Source organism: Ovis canadensis, chromosome 13 (genome assembly GCF_042477335.2).
Source record: "Ovis canadensis isolate MfBH-ARS-UI-01 breed Bighorn chromosome 13, ARS-UI_OviCan_v2, whole genome shotgun sequence".
In the NCBI taxonomy this organism is placed as follows: Eukaryota; Metazoa; Chordata; class Mammalia; order Artiodactyla; family Bovidae; genus Ovis; species Ovis canadensis.
In genome coordinates this window covers 15,527,538-15,547,414 of record NC_091257.1, presented here as the reverse complement: position 1 = coordinate 15,547,414, position 19,877 = coordinate 15,527,538, and the positions used below count along the sequence as shown (strand labels likewise).

At 40.1% G+C, this 19,877-nt stretch overlaps 1 long non-coding RNA gene and 1 pseudogene across 1 annotated transcript; both read left to right on the top strand.

Annotated features, from left to right (window-relative positions):
* Window positions 1-4,774: 4,774 nt before the first annotated feature.
* On the top strand, window positions 4,775-12,300 carry LOC138416901 (uncharacterized). The gene is made up of 3 exons (XR_011247874.1): window positions 4,775-4,848; window positions 6,879-6,912; window positions 12,220-12,300. It is a non-coding gene; the product is annotated as an uncharacterized lncRNA (long non-coding RNA).
* A 2,472-nt stretch (window positions 12,301-14,772) lies between these two features.
* LOC138417269 (ankyrin repeat domain-containing protein 26-like) lies at window positions 14,773-17,732 on the top strand (annotated as a pseudogene).
* Window positions 17,733-19,877: the final 2,145 nt, after the last annotated feature.

The window sequence follows — 19,877 nt, the reverse complement described above, 5'->3', positions numbered from 1 at the left end:
AAGTGAGGATTATGTCTTTTATCTAAACATTTGAAGTAATATTAACTAAACATGCAGATCTGTCAAGAGAACTAGAGTTGGAAATGATAACAGAGGAAGAACAAGAAAAACTTGATGAAGATGAGAAAACCATGCACAGGTATGTAAAACTGTAAATTTCAATATCTGGTGTAGTAATGTGTGAGAAAATGTGTATCAAACAAGGCAAATTAGAATGGAAAGATAAGTTAAAACCCATCACGAATGAGTTAAAGTGGAAGTTCAGTGAAATTTTGTAAGGAATACCAAATTACCGTTTCTCCTGAGGAAGATCCACTACGTGATGACCCTAAAGAAGGAGCAAACCAAAAAGAAATGTCTCCTAATCTTACAAATAATATACCTGATTGTGAGGAAAAAGATGCATTTGGAGTATCTGTCTCTCTAGTATTCCAAGCATTTCCTCAACAAAAATAACCCAGTCTCAAAAAATGTTTTTCTGTGGTCTGTAAAGTCTGGGTCCCTTGGATAGACTTGTGGGTCATCTTCAAAGCTTTATTTCCCTGAAAATAAAGTAGATTTTGAAAATTATCAGCTAGACATTGAACATGTGTTTATGAAAATTGAGGAGAGTTTTTGTAATGATACAGAAAATAAAAAAAGTAGGGGAGCCGGTAGTTATATTCGAAGTGAAAGACCAAGACATTAATATGCAGATGTCACAAAAATGAAGCAAGATCCCACTAATCAGAAATTAGACATGGGACAGGCATGTCATTCTAGTCTGTGGCTTGTCTACTCTGGTAAGATGAAACATCGAATTCAAATAAAAATTCACGTTCCCCTTGCTGTTGTTAAAATACTGATCTGAAAAATAAAGCAATACAGGACTGGTTCCAGAAGCCACTGCATGCAGATAATTGCAGTGCTAGTGACAATAAAAGCATGGAACCCGAATTAGAAAATGGGAATTCTTCTCCACCTAATAGTCACAGCACATCTGAAGTGCATGTAAATTAAGAATTAGAGAAGGATATGCAGAGGTTTAAGAATGAAATAGGCATGTTTTGAGTAGAGTTGCTGGCTCTGGAAAAAGAGAAATTTTAAATTCCAAAAGAGTTTCTCATTTTCTCTTGCTTTGATTTTTCTCTTTCTTGATGATGTGGTCCATTTTGATTTTCCATTTATGAATAAAGCAGGGTCATCCAAAGAAGTAATTGTGTAGAAATCGATTATTATCTCAATAACAGGAATTCAGGAAACTATTTTCATGGCTTTTGTCCTTCAATCAATTCTAATATCTAATTCTTCTCCATCAGTCTTCATATGGACTGGGAAACTCATTTAGCTATGTGCTATGTGGTCTTCTGAGCCAGAATAAGCACCAAGGAAATTGCTTAAGAAGAATAATCAGCTAGGGTTTTGTGTCTTTTCCCCCCCCCTTTAACTCTGTTGGATTAAATATGTTATATTTCCATAGAATGGGAAGAATGACTGAGAGATGAGACATGAACATGTATTCCCTCTAATCTCTTCATTGTGGTTGAATATGTGTGATCTTCTCTGCTTTCCACAGTCGCTGGGTGCTTAGATTTCCAGTATGGCCACTTCAGGATCTTTTAAATAACAAATACATGTGCTCCCATATATGCTTTAATCAGCACTCTCAGATGTTTCTTTTGAGACAGACCTTTCCATTATGTTGTTTACTAAAATGTAGACAGTTTTGACATGTGTGATTTTGTTACATAGTGTGTATGTGTGTGTGTGAAAGTTGTTCAGTCATGTCCAACTGTTTGCAAACCCTTGGACTGTAGCCTGCTAGGCTCCTCTGTCCATGGAATTCCCCAGGCCAGAAAGAATACCAGAGTGGCTAGCTGTTCCCTTCTGCAGAGGATCTTCCTAATCCAGGGATTGAACCCAGGTCTCCTGCCTTGAAGGTAGATTCTTTAATATTTGAGCCACCCGGGAAGACCATAGGTAGTATAAACCTTGAGCAAAAAAGAAAAAAAAATAAGTGTTTCTCTACAAAGGAGAAGACTGAGTTCTGAGATGCTATGATATTTTTCTTTTTTCAGTAATAAGGTTTTTAAAATTGTTTGTTTACTCTTTTGTGTAAGAGGTGCTCTGACTGAGTTTGAACAGACAAAAAGACAAAGAAAGAAAGAAAGAAAGAAACAAACAAACAAAAAAACTCTATGTATTCTCCTGTTTAAAAAAAAAAAGGAGATAAACCCTATCCTCAACTAAGGCATCGAGTTACTGTGCCAAAGTCACACTTTTAACTTATCTGATTAATCTGATGAATTCATTTGGTAATATATAACATTTGACATTCCAGAATTGTATCATCTCTTTTGGTGGCATAACATGCTAGGGAGTGCCTGTTTAGGGGCCTTAAAGAAAACCTTGAACATTTTTTGATTTTATTGCTGTTTTTGGTAAATAGTGAGGCAATACTAGGTAATTATTTCTATACCCTCTAGCTGTAAGGTTTGATGGTTATTGAATGTGGAATTGGGAAGCATTACTTATATTCCAGAATTCCACACTAACTAACAACTCCTCAGTTTCATTCTGCTCCTTGTGTTTTGGTAAACTCTGGTTCACTGTGACTTTTTTTGCTATCTCCCAGATGGAAGTGAAAAATGAATTGTAAAAGGCAGAGGGGAAAGAATAGCTTTAGTGCAGAGAGAAGAATGCTTCCTTTCTGAGGCATGAAGGTGTCACATCCTCTACATCTGGCTGTTTAATGGAGACTCCAGGTGGTAAAGACCAAAGAGGACAGATTTTGTGTCTTTGTCTTTGTATTTCTCTGTCTCTGCCAGTCAGATGGGGAAGACTGAATATGAATAACTGCATCTTATTAAGAAAGCCATTTTTGAAATTTTGGGAATTTTGTTCTTTTCTTCAAACAGAAAGGAGCAGATTTTACAAACCTTTCAGTGACTTGTAAGTGATAAAATTAAAATAAACATAGAAATATTTTTATCACTTAAATTCAGGGTGAGCACTGAGTCAAATAATAAAATTGAAAATAAAGATCTTTATAATCAGTACATAGCAATTATTCTTAGTGTCAAACTTCCATTAAAGGTTGAAGAAGAAAAGAAACACAAAAGTAGTGAAGTGGAAGTATCAGAGAATGTATGCAATGCTGCTGATGAGAGTGGATTGTTTCAGCAGAGAAAGCGTGGAGGAAATAGCAACCAGGAGTTTCCTGCTATCAGAATGAGGGTTCTGATAGGTAATCCTATATCAATATTTAACAGCATGTCCCTTGCTATTTTCCTATAAAATAATTTCTAACTTGAGCTAATGTTTGTGATGTACAGATTTTATATTTTACTAGAGATATAGTTATTTTTTAATACTCTTGGCCTTATTTACTAGAGTTCCTTTGTTAACATACCACCATGTTACATATTGGAATATTCTGGATTTGACTGCATACTTGTCTTAATCAGTGTGTTGTATATTTAAATTTGTTTCATCGCTAATGAACATCTTTTCATTTCAGTTTGAGGACTTCTTTCAGCATTTCTCATGAGGCGGGACTAGTGGTGATGAACTCCATCAGGTTTGCTTTGTCTGGGACAGTTTTTATTCCTCTTTCATTTCTGAAGGACAGCTTTTCTGGAAAGAATACTCTTGGCTGGCTGGTTTTTCTCTCCTAGCACTTTGAGTGTGTCCATGGATGGAGGTGAGATTGTATTGGTGGTGGGAGAACTGATGAGGCATCGGTCTTTCAGCCATGATGCCGCTGTCACCGCATCATGCGGGTAGTTTAAAAGTGAATTCTCCTCCCCTGGCCAAATATTTCCTTGGTTTTTTCTTTCATGGTATATGTGCCTCATGTCATTTAAAATACCACCTAAATTAAGTGTGGCTTTTTTCTGTGAATTCTCTTTTTGACTTATTTTTGGCTGTGCTGGGTCTTTGCTGCCACAGTGCTTGGGCTTCTCAGTGTGGTGGCTTCTCTGGATGCTGAGCGTGGGCTCTAGGGTGCTGGCTTCAGTAGCTGTGGCGCACGGTTTAGTTGCACCATGGCATGCAGGATCTTCCCTGACCAGAAATGGAACACCTGCCCCCTTTATTGGTAGGTGGACTCCTAAGCACTGGACCACCAGGGAAGTCCCTAAATTCACCATTATTATATTTAGTAGCAAAATAAAAAATATAATGTAAATCTACTTATGACTCCCATGTCTAAGAGCCAAGGCACTTAGCCAGTGGACTCCAGGTTTTCAGCGTAGCCCTTGAGGTTCTTCTCAGTGTCTTTCCAGATGCATCTCTCTACTTTCTCTCATGTATTTTGTGCTCTTCCTTCCAGGTTTCTCGGAAACAACCCAGATGCCCTGTGCCTGATGTTTGTGCTCACATTCGAGTCTCCAAGTAGAATGATTTTATCCCTTTTCTGTTTCTCATGACCTCCTCTCTTCACTTCTTCTGCAAATCCTTCCTTATTTCACTTATTACTTCCATATGCCGTTTTATACATCATACTGTATCATAATCATATCTGTGTTTGAAAGAAGAATTTGTTTTCTTGCATATGGTTGGTACTCTATAACTGTCTTGTGAATTAATCAATGACTTAAGATGGGTAAGAGTTGGAATTTTATAAGAACTGATTGTTTTTATTCTTTACCAGTTGAATTATTAGAAAACATTGGCTTTTTTGTGGACTTTTTAAAGTAGCTATCCTGGTGTGCACAGGAAGGAAGTAAAGAAAAAGAATGATGACAAATGGACACCAGAAGGACGTGTGATTGCACTAATATTTGAAAAGACTGATTCACTGACTGGTGGTCTGCTGCATGTGAATGATGACAGCATTTTAAGGGAAGTGGATCAGGGTGATGACAGGTACATTCTCCAGATTTCCTGTTTGTAGGGGAAGAAAGATTAACACTGAATACTTCTTCTGGAAATAGAGCAGCAATATACAGTGCTCAGGTTAAGACTGCTCAACTCTAGTGGATGAATACTGCTGAAAGGTTAAGATGAGGACCAGAGCCTTTGGCCAGAAGTCATTTCAGTAAACAGTCCCCTTGGAAGCTGGACTGTAATGAATACATATAAACATTCAGTAGGGAATGTTTTGGGGACAGGAAATGAAGAATTGGATGGTAACTGAAGAGGAATGTGGAGTTCACAGGTGTTACTTGTTTTTTGTTAAGAAGGGAGATTTTAGAGTATGTATGCTATTGGAAGGAGAAGGGAATGGCAACCCTCTCCAGTACTCTTGCCTGGCAAACCTCATGGACGGAGGAGCCTGGTAGGCTGCAGTCCATGGGGTCGCTAGGAGTCAGACACTACTGAGCAACTTCACTTTCACTTTTCACTTTCATGCATTGGAGAAGGAAATGGCAACCCGCTCCAGTGTTCTTGCCTGGAGAATCCCAGGGATGGGGGAGCCTGGTGGGCTGCCGTCTATGGGGTCGCACAGAGTCGGACACGACTGAAGTGACTTAGCAGTAGCAGCAGCATGCTATTGGAAATGAGCCAGCAGAGGGTGTGTTTATTTAGTTTAGTCTTGTTTGCATTTCCAATACTAGGAAGCTTATTGATTGTATGACATTATCTTTAAACTATTACAGTAAACTAATTGTACATAATACTTCTGTTCATGTATAGTTTTATGGTAAGGGCTTGTTCATTGATTCTGAAGTGTAATATTTCTATGTAATGGAATATGAAGATGATTGCTTAAGTTAATTCTATCATATATAGATTTTCAAAAATTATGTAATTGTGAATTTACAAACACTTAGGCTATACTGAATAGGATATGGTCATTCCTTGATGATTCTAGTTGATAGTAACATGGTAAGTAACTATGATTCTGTAAGGTGCTCTGAAACATCACATCACATTAACTTCATAGTTGTTTATAGATTCCAAGGAAAAGGGGAAGATTTTGTTTATATCCAATAGAAAAACATTATTAGCAGTCTTTCACAAATTATTCCTTTTGCATGATAAAGATCTAAATGACAAAACCCGTGCTTCCTTTACTAAGCGTGTCATTAACACATATTGTGTGCTCAATACATGTATGTCAGATGTATGAAGAAACAGCAGAATGGATGAATGAATGCCTATTGATGAATTTCTTTACAGAAAACAAAACTTTACTGAAAGTTATTTGCAGGCTTGCCTAACTCTGAAGTCTTTTTAATTTTTGAGAAATATGTTTTAAGATTCAGAAATCATTACTTATAGCTATAGCTAGACCTGAAATAATACCATAGATTCATTTGCTATCATATTACTTTAAAAGGCTTTTCAATATTACTTTCTCAACATATTTTGGAAGAGCAGTGTTGAAGCCAGACTTCCTGGGTTTGAATTCTGGGTCTGTTGGTGACATGCTGAGTGGGCTTGGGATACTTTCTCAGCCTTTGTGTGCTCCATTTCCTCCTATACTTATCTCCCAGAGTGACTGTGAGGATTAAAATGGCTTTAGGACATGTCAGATGTTTCTAATAATGCATGGCCGATGCATAGGACATCCTCAAAAAGCTAATATCTTGGTTATTCAAATGGATTTCTTTCTTAGAAGGACTGAAGGAATACCCCCCCAGATAGGTAGTATTGCCATAAAAGTTAGTTCTTATGGAAAAGGACAGGTGCAAAAAACACTTGTATACTGTTTCCTATCACACAATGCAAGTAACTTTATGTTTTTCCTTTCCTTGGATCTAACTTTAATACTTTATTAATATTACTGATATATTTTCTGTGTCCTTTAATGCTGCTTTTATTTATTTCTGCATCCTTTATAGACAATTACTTGCCAATGCAAAGAGTTTATATAAAAAAGAAAAGTTTAGGTATTGTTTGTATTTTTGAATATTTAATATTAGCCTGAAAAGAATCATTTGTTCTTTTAGGCCTGCAAGGAAAACACCGTATGAAAAGAAGAAGGTATAGTAAAAAAAAAAATGAACTTTCTTTTTTTTTTTAATTTTATTTTTTATTTTTTTAATTTTAAAATCTTTAATTCTTACATGCATTCCCAAACATGACCCCCCCCCCTCCCACCTCCCTCCCCACAACATCTCTCTGGGTCATCCCCATGCACCAGCCCCAAGCATGCTGCACCCTACGTCAGACATGGACTGGCGATTCAATTCTTACATGATAGTATACATGTTAGAATTCCCATTCTCCCAAATCATCCCACCCTCTCCCTCTCCCTCTGAGTCCAAAAGTCCGTTATACACATCTGTGTCCTTTTTCCTGACTTGCATACAGGGTCGTCATTGCCATCTTCCTAAATTCCATATATATGTGTTAGTATACTGTATTGGTGTTTTTCTTGCTGGCTTACTTCACTCTGTATAATTGGCTCCAGTTTCATCCATCTCATCAGAACTGATTCAAATGAATTCTTTTTTTTTTTTTTTAATTTTAGTTTTTTATTTTTTAAATTTTAAAATCTTTAATTCTTACATGCATTCCCAAACATGAACCCCCCTCCCACCTCCCTCCCCATAACAACTTTCTGGGTCATCCCCATGCACCAGCCCCAAGCATGCTGCATCCTGCGTCAGACATAGACTGGTGATTCAATTCACATGATAGTATACATGTTAGAATGTCATTCTCCCAAATCATCCCCCCCTCTCCCTCTCCCTCTGAGTCCAAAAGTCCGTTATACACATCTGTGTCTCTTTCCCTGTCTTGCATACAGGGTCGTCATTGCCATCTTCCTAAATTCCATATATATGTGTTAGTATACTGTATTGGTGTTTTTCTTTCTGGCTTACTTCACTCTGTATAATCGGCTCCAGTTTCATCCATCTCATCAGAACTGATTCAAATGAATTCTTTTTAAGGGCTGAGTAATACTCCATTGGGTATATGTACCACAGCTTTCTTATCCATTCATCTGCTGATGGACATCTAGGTTGTTTCCATGTCCTGGCTATTATAAACTGTGCTGCGATGAACATTGGGGTACATGTGTCTCTTTCAATTCTGGTTTCCTCGGTGTGTATGCCCAGAAGTGGGATTGCTGGGTCATAAGGGAGTTCTATTTGCAAGTTTTTAAGGAATCTCCACACTGTTCTCCATAGTGGCTGTACTAGTTTGCATTCCCACCAACAGTGTAGGAGGGTTCCCTTTTCTCCACACCCTCTCCAGCATTTATTGCTTGCAGATTTTTGGATCGCAGCCATTCTGACTGGTGTGAAGTGGTACCTCATTGTGGTTTTGATTTGCATTTCTCTAATAATGAGTGATGTTGAGCATCTTTTCATGTGTTTGTTAGCCATCCGTATGTCTTCTTTGGAGAAATGTCTATTTAGTTCTTTGGCCCATGTTTTGATTGGGTCGTTTATTTTTCTGGAGTTGAGCTGCATAAGTTGCTTGTATATTTTTGAGATTAGTTGTTTGTCAGTTGCTTCATTTGCTATTATTTTCTCCCATTCAGAAGGCTGTCTTTTCACCTTGCTTATAGTTTCCTTTGTTGTGCAGAAGCTTTTAATTTTAATTAGATCCCATTTGTTTATTTTTGCTTTTATTTCCAGAATTCTGGGAGGTGGATCATAGAGGATCCTGCTGTGATTTATTTCTGAGAGTGTTTTGCCTATATTCTCCTCTAGGAGTTTTATAGTTTCTGATCTTACATTTAGATCTTTAATCCATTTTGAGTTTATTTTTGTGTACGATGTTAGAAAGTGATCTAGTTTCATTCTTTTACAAGTGGTTGACCAGTTTTCCCAGCACCACTTGTTAAAGAGATTGTCTTTACTCCATTGTATATTCTTGCCTCCTTTGTCAAAAATAAGGTGTCCATATGTGTGTGGATTTATCTCTGGGCTTTCTGTTTTGTTCCATTGATCTATATGTCTGTCTTTGTGCCAGTACCATACTGTCTTGATGACTGTGGCTTTGTAGTAGAGCCTGAAGTCAGGCAAGTTGATTCCTCCAGTTCCATTCTTCTTTCTCAAGATTGCTTTGGCTATTCGAGGTTTTTTGTATTTCCATACAAATCTTGAAATTATTTGTTCTAGTTCTGTGAAAAATGTGGCTGGTAGCTTGACAGGAATTGCATTGAATTTGTAAATTGCTTTGGGTAGTATACTCATTTTCACTATATTGATTCTTCCGATCCATGAACATGGTATATTTCTCCATCTATTAGTGTCCTCTTTGATTTCTTTCATCAGTGTTTTATTGTTTTCTATATATAGGTCTTTAGTTTCTTTAGGTAGATATATTCCTAAGTATTTTATTCTTTTCGTTGCAATGGTAAATGGAATTGTTTCCTTAATTTCTTTTTCTACTCTCTCATTATTCGTATATAGGAATGCAAGGGATTTCTGTGTGTTGATTTTATATCCTGCAACTTTACTATATTCATTGATGATCTCTAGTAATTTTCTGGTGGAGTCTTTAGGGATCAGAAATCTTCCAGCAAACAAAAGCCCAGGTCCAGACGGCTTCACAGCTGAATTCTACCAAAAATTTCGGGAAGAGCTAACACCTATCCTCCTCAAACTCTTCCAGAAAATTGCAGAGGAAGGTAAACTTCCAAACTCATTCTATGAGGCCACCATCACCCTAATACCAAAACCTGACAAAGATGTCACAAAAAAAGAAAACTACAGGCCAATATCACTGATGAACATAGATGCAAAAATCCTCAACAAAATTCTAGCAATCAGAATCCAACAACACATTAAAAAGATCATACACCATGACCAAGTGGGCTTTATCCCAGGGATGCAAGGATTCTTCAATATCCGCAAATCAATCAATGTAATTCACCACATTAACAAATTGAAAAATAAAAACCATATGATTATCTCAATAGATGCAGAGAAGGCCTTTGACAAAATTCAACATCCATTTATGATAAAAACTCTACAGAAAGCAGGAATAGAAGGAACATACCTCAACATAATAAAAGCTATCTATGACAAACCCACAGCAAACATTATCCTCAATGGTGAAAAATTGAAAGCATTTCCCCTAAAGCCAGGAACAAGACAAGGGTGTCCACTTTCACCGCTACTATTCAACATAGTTCTGGAAGTTTTGGCCACAGCAATCAGAGCAGAAAAAGAAATAAAAGGAATCCAAATTGGAAAAGAAGAAGTAAAACTATCACTGTTTGCAGATGACATGATCCTCTACATGGAAAAATGAACTTTCAAAAATATTATCCTTATCGAAAATACTTTGTCAAAGGAATAGTGGTAAAAAAGAAAATCATCCTTTGTTGTAGAGAAGCTTACTTTGAACACATCATTTAGAAACACTGTTGATAAAGTTATCCTTTTGATAAAAATCTCTTCTTTTAAGAAATGTCTGTTTTTGTTTTGATACGGAGATTTATCACCTCTGTACACTTGGTGTATTTATACATATTTTAAACAGTATTGTTTACATGTAGGTCAAAGAACAAATCAATTATGTGAACAACTTGGATGACTTAAGTCAGTCGTCTGAGACTGATTCTGAGCATGGTGATGTGCTTTACAAATTCCACATTGCAAGAACCTCTCGATGTGGGGTGTAAAGGTAGGACCACAGTATAAATGTTAACGGAAAGCCTGTCTGTATATAGAGTAGTGATATATGCACACCTTCTCAGTACTGCTCTAGAGCCAGGGATATGTTACAGTGCTGTGCATCTCAGAAGTTTCTTTTGCATTAAAAGGACATGAAAGTGAGTGTATACTCTGAGCCACAGGCCTATGATCCTCTCATTCACTGTACCTTCTGTTGACTCTTCTTTCCTATGCCTCCACCCATGGTCAGGTCAGCATCATTTTCCTCCTAGAGTAACTGAAATAATGTCAGGACTTCTTTCCCTGCCACTCCACCTCGCAGAACCTTGGTCTGCACAGCAACTCTAATTATTGCCTATTTTTAAACATTCAGGTCTCATCATGCTATCCCCTTGCTTCAAGCCCAACTGTTGCCTCTCTTTGCTGCCTGGTTAAAGGTCAAAATTGTGTAGTTCCATCTGGTTATAGTTTTCACCCTTCTTTCTACATGAATTCTAGAATCAGCTTGTCAGTCTCCTAAAATGTCTGCTGGTCTTAATGTTTTCATTTTCCTTCAGTTTAAAATACTTTGTACTTTCTCTTTTCATTACCTCTTTGATCCAAGGGTTATTTAGATCTGTGTGATTTAGTTTCCAAATATTGAGAGTTTTCCAGAGATCCTTCTGTGCTCTTGCTTCTCATGATTCATTAGGTGCATCCAGAGGGGCCTTGGGGCTAGGGCTGATTATTTCCTGACTTGGAGGCAAGACCTTGCTGACTACCCTGTTCATTCTGCTGGTACCTAGGAGTTTTTCCAGCCTGGCTCATGAGAATAGATAGAATTCCTGGGACTGAGTGAGCACCTGTCATATGTTCCTATAGTCTTTTCAGATGGTTTCTCCCTGGTCTCAGGTGGTTTCTCCCAGATGGGCGCTATTCGTTCCTCTGTTGAATGCCGGAGGGGCTCCCCCTCAGATCTTCAGGGTCCTTTTCCTCTCTGTTCCACTCTCTCCTCTCTGCAGTTCTGATCTGTGATCTCTGCCCACTTTGGTTTCACCAGACTATCAGCTTCATTACCTCCTGTCAGGGAGTCTGGCTGACTCAGCTTCCATTCCTTCTCCCCGTGTCGGGGCCTGGAAATTCTCTCCAGGCAGTGAGCTGGGGCATTCCTTAGGCTAACCTTGAGTGTTTCCATGATCATTGTATTTCGTTCCCTGAAGTCCTTTGTCATGAAAATCATTGTTTAATGTATTTTTTCGGCATTGTTTTTGCTCGCTCCACTCAGGAAGGTAAATCAGTAGCTGTTCACTCTCTTGGTTAAAACATATGGCAGCTGGAGACTGTTCACAGGGTTGTTCCTCCTACTCTACTTACTATTTCCTGCACATCCTTCATTTCTCAGTGTGACATCTCTTCCCCAGGGAAATCTTTCCTGGACCCAGTCTATGTCAATTTCTGTTATGTGATCATAGAACTCTCTTTTCTTAGAGTATCTATCTGAGTTCATATTTATTTTATTTGTCTTTGTCTGCTACTAGGTTTCAAGCTAAACAAGAGCCAGGGACATCTGTTTTATTTGCAGACCTTAGAATAATAATGTCTTCCACATTATAGACCCTTAATACTTGTTCAGTGCGTGGATGAGTGAATGTGAAAGGCACAGCCCTTTATACTCAAAAATTACTCACATAATTTTTCATTTTTTTCTGTCTTTGTTTTCTTCATCATGCAGATTCTGTTAGCTTGTTGAAAATTCAAGATACAATTCTGTCGCATGAAAGATTAGTAGATTTTCAAAGAAGCCAAAGAAGCCACTGTGAACTACTTAGAGGAGAATTTTACAGAATGAAAAGTAAGGTTCGTGGGCTACAAAAAGAGCTGTCAGAAACCAAAGAAGTGAAATCACAGTTAGAGCATCAGAAAGTGGAGTGGGAACATGAGCGCAGCAGCTTGAGGTACTGTACACCTCACTTTTAAAGAAATATTTGAACTATTGTTTGTTTTAATACTGCAGAGACATAGACGTGTTATAAGGACTAACTTATCCTCTAGGATTTTACAGAGGAGAAAGTGTTACTAGTATTGTGGAATGTGAAATTCTTGGAAATAATATATCAGGTTTTTAACACTAAATGCTTCTAATACCTTAATGTATATTTTTCCAAATCATCATTTTCATGACCATACAAAAGTCTGCCATAATGGAAACCCCATTAAATATTTACCAAATTGACTTTCAGTTGTTTTTCACTTTTCTGTGTCCTATTTAATACTGCAAGGAACACCTTTTTATAAATGCATTTCTACCTTTCTAATTATTTTAACTACATTTTCTTTAATAATATCGTATAATTTGGTCAAAGTATGAGAACTTAAAAAAAGATCTGTGATCTATATTTCTAAACTATTCTTAGGAAAGTTTTTATTACTATACATTCCCATCCATAGATTTATGAAGTAGCCACTTTTCTCAAGAGAAAATGAAAACAAAATTTTATGCAGTTTTTTTCTTAACCCTCTGTCTGAAAACAGTGACCATTATTAAATATTTTTCATTGTATTCCGCCCCCCCCCCACGTTTACTATTTTAAACATTGTGAAGAGGGAACGGAAGTTATTGCAGCAGTGAATAATCTCATGATTTTCTAAGAAGAGGTTTAAATTTTGCAGATTCACCTTAAAGCAAGAAGAGAATAGAAGAAATGCCGAGATGTTATATGAAAAAATGAGGGAACATTTAAGAAGAAAAGAAGACCAATATAGTAAAGAAGCTGAAGTGAAACAGCACCTAGAACTCACTCTCCAAGCAGTAGAAATGAAACTTAAGCCTGAGAGAAATAATCTGAATCAGGTAGAGTAATCTCTGGTGAAAGTTTCAAATTTCTAACATGATTTTATCAATATTATTTATAATATCCCCTTTTTTTAAAAAATGCCATTTATTTAGTGTCATTTTGCTCAGTGTTATAGGAAATCTTAGGTTAATTGTTTAAAAGAAACGAAAGAAATTCAAAGTTCCCAAAGAAACAAGGCTAGAAAATAAGAATTGTATGATCCTAACATGCTGGGTGCACTTTTTCAAGCAGAGGGAGGAAGAGGTCATGTCAGTAGCTTACACAATAGATCCTGAGAAACCACAGGGTTGAGAATGGTGTAGAAACTGGAGGTTAAGCTCTCAGCCCACCTCAGGCAACCGATCCTTCAGCCTAGACAGACCATTCATGAGTGAATAGGTCTAGAAGAGAAGGGGTGCTGGGAGGGACCATCATGCCTAATTTTACATCAGGTTGCCTCTGGCCTTCAATCTGGCAGGCGGCTGAGGGTCGTGAACCCCTCTCCCTCTTTGCCCATCACCCTCCAGTCCACCTGCCCCATGAACAGCTCAGAGCTGGCTCCAGCTACCCCAGCTGAGTCCTCAAGGACAGGTGTTAGCTGGCGTCCTCGAGAGGTGTAGGAATTTTTTTTCCAGCAGTTGGTAGAAACCAGACACTCTTGAATTTGGTTATCCTTCCTTCTGCAGAGTTCTCAAGTGGCATCTCAGAGCAGAGGTATATGCTCCCACACCCGATGTCCCTCTCAAACATGGACTGGGTCCCATCCCCGAGGTCCTAGCAGCAGATCTCCCACAACGAAAAGCTCTCGGGAAGAGCTTGGGAAAGTAGTATTTGTAATTCAAATCCATTTGTCTAGAGCAGTCAGGTAGTGACATACGATGGCCTCATCCAAGGAGAGACCTTTAATATTTTCCATAGGAATCGATCTCAAATCTTTTGTGACTATCTTGGAGGAGCCGGGACCCTGATTGTGGTTTAGGCAAGGAAGACCGTGTGTGGTCCACCATTGACTGCGCTACCTGACCAAGTCCCTCTGCCTTGGAGTGAATGTGTCGGTCACTCCATGCACATCATCACCTTCAGTGTCTAAATCAGAGTCCGTTTTTGGTTCCACTGTCATTTCTTTAACCAATACCCTGTCAGCGACCTTTTCACATCATTTACTGTTTTTCGTTTTGTAAAAACTGCAACATCAGTTGTAAAAACACTTTTGAACACTTTAAAAAGTTGTTTCTTTAGAACAGCATATAAAAGTGCCTCCCCCACACCAACGGGAGAAAAAAAAAAAGAGAGAACTCTTGCTACCAATTAAAGATATTCTGGGTTTTGGTAATGATTTCACTTCCTCGATTGATCATTAGGTTAGTTTATCACTTCCCCTGATGGTAAGGAGGAAGCTATAGGCAGTTCAGAGACCACATTTTGAATGTCATTCTTCTGCTTGTGAGAAAATGAGCACCCTGCTCTGTGAGTGTCTTATTTCAGTACAAGGAACTTTTGAAAACAGTGATAGATATGCCATAATATATATTTAGTGATAGTTAGTAAGTGTTTTTCATTGTATTTTCCCCATCTTGCTATTTTAAACATTATGGACAGATAATGAAAGTTATTGCAGCAGAAAATAATCTCATAGTTTTCTAAGAGCTTTCTAAATTTTACCTTATTTACCATGAGTGTATGTACCATGAATGAAATAGGAAGCTTATTTTGTATTGATGTGTTTGTACTAGAGACACGTGTTTTGATGTAAGAAGATTAGTAGAGTCCAAAGACATGGCGAAAAGGCTGTAGCTTACTCATATTTTTAACTTTTTCCTTTCCAGAATCATTACAGTGAATGAGTTAATTAATATTTGAACAACTGCCTAGTACAGTTGTTAATAGGTGTAATTTTTGTAATTGCCTATTAAAATGTTAGAAGGTAGCATATTCTCAAGGAAAAAACTTTTTGTACAAAATTTAGTCTATTTATACAGAGGTAAGGCTCTTGCTGTGAAGTAGATGTATAGGAGGTATCAAATACAGTGTTTATAAACCTAGCAAGTGGTGGTGTTTATTGAATTATAGTTGATTAACAATATTCTGTTAGTTTCAGGTATACAGCACAGTGATTCAGATATATATATGTGTATGTGTGTGTATATTATATAAATGGGGCTTCCCTGCTGGCTCAGACTGTAAAGAATCTGCCTGCAGTGCAGGAGACCTGGGTTCAATCCTTGGGTTGGGAAGATCCCCTGGAGAAGGTGGAGAAGGCAATGGCACCCCACTCCAGTACTCTTGCCTGGCAAATCCCATGGGCGGAGGAGCCTGGTAGGCTACAGTCCATGGGGTCTCTAGGAGTTGGACACGACTCAGAGACTTCCCTTTCACTTTTCACTTTCATGCATTGGAGAAGGAAATGACAACCCACTACAGTGTTCTTGCCTGGAGAATCCCAGGGACGCTGGAGCCTGGTGGGCTGCAGTCTATGGGTTCTCACAGAGTCGGATATGACTGAATCAACTTAGCAGCAGCAGTCTGGAGAAGGAAATGGCTACCCACTCCAGTATTCTTGCCTGGGAAATCCCATGGACAGAGGAGCCTGGCAGGTTATAGTCTATGGGTCGCAAAGAGTTGGACATGCTTGAGTGACTAATACACATACACACTCACAGACACACTCACATGTACACACATATTCCGTTTCAGATTCTTCTTGCAGAATATTAAGTGTAGTTCTTTATGTTGTACAGTACATGTCTCTTGGTTATTTTATATCTACTAGTGTGTATATGTTAATCCCAACATCCTAATATATCCCTTCCACTACCCCGCTTTCCCCTGTGGTCACCATAAGTTTGTTTTCTGTGTCCATGAGTCTCTTTCTGTTGTGTGAATAAGTTCACTTTAGATTCTACATATAAGCAGTATGATATAATAATTGTCTTTGTCTGACTTACATCACTTGGGGTGATAATGTCTAGGTCCATCCCTGTTGCTGCAAATAGCATTATTTCCTTCTTTTTTATGGCTTACTAGTTTTCCATTATATAAATATTCCACATCAGATGCAATTTTTAAGTGTAGTCAGATCTATGAATCTTTTATTTTAAGCCTTCTGGGTTTGTTGTAGTTCAGAAAGAAGCCTTTCCAGTTCTGGGCTTCTTGAAAAGTCTCTTGGGATTTATTTTTTACTTTTGTGGATTCATTGTCTTCCATTAAATGTTTGAATCTTTGGGAATTTCCGCTTGTATAAAGTCTGAGGATTGAATTGAACCTTATTTTTCCCTGTTGGAGACACACTTGGTGCAGTCTTTTCATTGTATAAACATACAAGTTAGTCTTTCATTTCAGAGGAAATCATGGAATGTCACTTTATTGAGTACTAGCTACAAATCTCCTTTGTTTCACTTGGGTTTCAGATAGTTGTGAAGAAGCAAAAGACCTGTTGCACAAAAACCACAAGCTGTAGGATGAACTTGCCACGCTGAGACTGGAGATAGATGCACTGAAACATCAGCACCAGGAAAAGGAAGAGAACTATTTTGAGGACATGGAAATTCTCAAAGTAAAGGATGATGATCTACAAAAGGCAGTAAAACTGAGTGAGGAAACGTTAACAAAGACTATATCCCACTATACAGGCCAGCTTAATGCTCTGACAGCTGAGAATACAATGCTAACCTCTAAGCGGGAGAACGAAAAAGAAAGTAAACAAAGACTGGAAACGGACGTGAAATCCTACCGTTCTAGACTGGCTGCTGCCTTACACGATCATGATCAAGGTCAGACATCAAGAAGAGACCCGGAACTTGCCTTCCAGAGAGCGAGAGATGAATGGTTATGCTTGCAGGACAAAATGAAGTTTGATGTGGCTAATCTAAGCGATAACACTGAGAAGCTTTCCCAGAACTATCTACAGTGGAAAGTATCTTCAATAAGCTGAAAATCAAGCTGCATCACATGAGAGATGATCTTAGAGAAAAGACTTTGATGTTAGAACGTGTCCAGAGAGATCTAAGCCAATCAGAGTGTCAAAAGCAGGAAATTGAACACATATATCAGAACGAACACAGCAAAGTGAATACATACCTTGGAAAGCAGAAATCCTTAGAGGAGAGATTATCTCAACTCCAGAGTGAAAAACGTGTTGCTCCGACAGCAACTGGGTAATGCACGAAACAGAGCCGACAGTAAAGAGAAGACGGTCATTAGCATCCAAGACCAGTTTCAGCAGATCGTGAGAAAACTTCAGGCCGAATGTAAGAAACAAGGTCTGATGCTAGAGGAAAGAAACAAGTAGTTGATCAAGGAGTGTAATCGTTTAAAAGAGAGAATGTATTGGTATGAAAATGAGAAAGCAGGAGAAGTGAGTATCCAGAAGGAGAAATAATTCTCAGACTTCCTGAAAGAAAGTTCAAAGTGATTCTTGATTCTGGCTAAATGTTGAATCTAGTTGAGTATAAAAAATATACAAGCTGTGAATCTATGGTCTCTAAACCAGCCTAAAAACATAACTTGTATCCAGAAAAAAATACATAAAGCCGTAAAGAAAAACACAAGAAAGCTACACACACACCAGATGCAAATAAGCTCAGGGGAAGGACACTCAATCTGCCCCGGGTGGGGAGCGAGTTGATGACATCCACGGGAAGCAGGCAGGGATGGAGGCTGCAGATCCAACCACTCCCCTGGATGAGGTGTTTCCAGAAAGGGCTCCGGGTCTCTGTCCAGAGCGGGGGCCCGTTCTCCCTGCAGGGGTGGGTCAGTCATTGTGGGCATCTGGGTCTTGGGCAGGAGGCAGGCAGGCTCTCCCTGCAGAGGTGGTGACTCATCCCCTGACTCGGGTTCTCCTGCCAAAGCCCGAACAGGTACAGGTGCAGGTGGAGGTGGATGTTCTCATTAAGGGCATGGGACGTCGGTGCCTGTGGCTGGGGGTCCTGCAGTCACAGAGGTCCGATATGCCCAGTGTGCTGGCCAGTACCCAGCTGGCCCGGTGTCTTTGGGAAGGGAAGTCTCAGGTCTCGATCTCCCCTCAGTGGATCCCTGGGTCCTGGACCTGTAGCACCCACTGCTGTAGGGACAGGACTTGGAAGTGGAGTCTGGTTGTAATGAGAGGCCAGTGCTAGAGCTGTGAGAGAAGAGAAGGTTACCCATCACCAGCATTTTGATGTGTGTATACGGGGACAGAAAGCTTCCCAGAGAATCACAAAGAATACCCAGGGTAGGATGCACTCTGACTGCAGTGTGAAAGATGGGTGGTGTGAGGCCAGGCTTTGTTCCAGGCCCAGACCCAGCTCTAGGGGACTCCTCCCTGTGTAGCTCAGCACCCCTCCCCACACACTCACATGCACAGCCCCAGCCTCTTCACCTCTGTACTCTGTGGTGCTGTGCTCCAGGTCCACCTGATGCCTCAGAGGCAGGGGTTCTCGGGGCTCAGGGTCAGAGCCAGGTGTGCTGAGCTCCATAGCAGCCTGAGACTGGGCCCCGGGGTGTGTCCTCGGTGGTGTGTAGAGCAGGCCTTCCCCGCTTCCTCTTCATTCCCAGTTGGGCTGATCCCTCCATGGGCACGCTCACTTGGACCCTGCACTGGGCTTCACGGGCAGGGGGATGGTGATCCAACACTTCCCTCTGGGAGGTTACTGGCGTGCCCCCCTCATCAGCCACATCAACTGGGAAGCTCTGAAATGACACTGACTAACAGCCAGCCCTGCCTGGAGTTTACTGACTTGGGCCTGACCAGTATGGCAGCTGCTTCTGCCTACTCGAAATTCTGCTGCCAGCAGAAACATGTGTCTGCTCAGGTACCCACCCTGGATGAAGGAGACGCCCCTGAGGGTGTGGGGTCTTCCTGGGCAGCCGGTGCTTCCTGTACTCTCCCCATTCTGACCAGCCTGCTCTCCCCTGGTGTGTGGACACATCCAGCCCACAGACTTCTGAGCCACATCCGAGGGGCTTGCTTGAGGCGGAGATACCCCAGGAAACCCCCATCCACACACACAGGGAAAGGACTCAGGTTTACCTGGATGGGATGGGAGAGGGGACCTGGCCCAGGCTGGAGCTCCCGTGTTACCTTTCTGTTCCTTTGGGCAAAAGGCCAGAGGCCTCTCGGGTGGGGTGTCCTAGGCAGCACTGACTGCATTCCAACACACTCTGCTGGTGAGCTCTCCCGAGGCCCCAGCCTCTGGCAAGGGGCAAACAGCTAAACATCCTGGCTGCCTGTGAACTGGCTGGGGGTTCCTCTCTGCTGTGAGACCTGGAGATCCGGTTTCTGTGTTCTGTTGGGTTCTGTTGCCAGGAAGTGACATCATTTCCTGGGTTCCTTGCAGAGGTCCCTTACACAAAGCTCCCCAAGCGAACCTATGGGTTTCTGTCTGTTCACCCACCCCCTTAGGCCATGTGCAGGCACAGTGACACCCACACTGCTCACCCCACAGCTTTGGCAGGCCTGGGTGCAGCCAGGGCCTGAGCTCTGAGGCACAGCTCTCTCAGACAGGCTCCTTCTTCTCATCTGTGATGTGGCCCTTGACAAGCCATATGCCCCTCAAGGTTTCCCTAGTCTCTCCATCTG